Source organism: Amphimedon queenslandica, unplaced genomic scaffold (genome assembly GCF_000090795.2).
Source record: "Amphimedon queenslandica unplaced genomic scaffold, v1.1 AMPQUscaffold_3332_Cont24671, whole genome shotgun sequence".
Taxonomy (NCBI): Eukaryota; Metazoa; Porifera; class Demospongiae; order Haplosclerida; family Niphatidae; genus Amphimedon; species Amphimedon queenslandica.
The window spans coordinates 1-1,395 of NW_003556338.1; the positions used below are offsets into that span (position 1 = coordinate 1).

The 1,395-nt window shown below is 32.0% G+C and overlaps 1 long non-coding RNA gene across 1 annotated transcript; it reads right to left on the minus strand.

The window, feature by feature from the left end:
• Positions 1-310: 310 nt before the first annotated feature.
• LOC109592965 (uncharacterized) lies at positions 311-612 on the minus strand. Its single transcript, XR_002190657.1, has 3 exons — positions 563-612; positions 404-501; positions 311-353 (listed from the first exon to the last, which is right to left on the minus strand). It is a non-coding gene; the product is annotated as an uncharacterized LOC109592965 (long non-coding RNA).
• Positions 613-1,395: the final 783 nt, after the last annotated feature.

The following is a 1,395-nucleotide window of genomic DNA, read 5'->3' on the forward strand; positions in this document are numbered from 1 at the left end:
ATTCCATTGTGAACTGCAGGATGACCAAGATTAGACTCTATAAGGCCATCCCCAGCAGTACCAGAGTATCCTCCTACTGTTAGTATATATTCAGTACTACCATCACTAACACTGAATGTAGAGTAGTTAGCATAAGCTGTGTTCCCCTCAAAGTCTCCCAGGTCCACTCTTAGTGTGTTTGATCCTTCTTTAGTAAGACGATGAATCTTGCTCAATCCTAACCAAAACTCACCAGTAAGGTCACCAAATCCATTCTCATAGTCAGTCCAGTTCCTATAGAAATCAACAGATCCATCTTGTCTCCTCTGAAATACAGTCCATCCACCACCATCAGTCTCCATATCACAGTATACCTGTGATCCAATAGTGTATAATTATAAAGTATAATACAATTAAACATTACTTGGAAAGCTGGTCCATTATCTGGTTTTATAGGATATACTCCATTTTGTTTAATTCCCAGTTCTTTCCATGCTTTACAATCAGTTGGCATTACACATTCTATAAATAATAAACAAGTGTTCATTAATAGTGTCAATATTATTTCATTCCGTTACAGTACCTGGTATAGCATTAACACTAGTGTTAGTGATGGTAACAACTGGAGCAGTTGCCTTCTTCTCATCATCAGGACAGTTTCCATTGACAGTATTAATAATAACAATTATTATCATTAAACTGTACATCAGTTTACCAGCTAACATCATCTTGAGTAGGAGTCACTCTAATCTATATACTGGTAAAAGGAATAAATCTTAAAGTAAAGAGAGATCTTCCTCCTTTATAATGAGTGAGTCAGTGACTCTGTTTGTTGGAGTATTGTTGTGTTAGGAATAAACCATAATGTTTGGATTGTAGTAAAAATAATATTTGAAGCTTATTTTCATTAGCATTTCTATTTAAAATGATTGTTTAAGTTTTTAAATTAATATTAGTCAGCATTTATTATTATTCTTTTACTTTTCAAAGTGAAAAACATGTTTACTCCAAGTAACGTTTTGTTGAAATAAGTTATTTTAAATAAAATATATTATTTTAGAAGTAAAATAAATTTGTTTCTTCTTTTGTTATTGAACCATTATCATGGACAGGTTATTTACCACTCACTTTATTGCTATTAAAATGATTTATAAGTTGTATTATGATATTAATCACTGATGAGGTTTGACATTACTAGGAAATAACTTCACTATAAAAGTAACAAAATAATCTAAATACACTAACTAATAACTGACTCTACACAATCCTGTCACACACACATTATTTATGTTTAATTGTTTCTACGAGTTTTCATCTCAGTAAACTTGAGACTATATCCATTTCCTTTCCAATCTTTCCATACGATCCCATTCCAGCCCACCAGTTCAGTTGGATTAGTATAATAAGGACCATTGA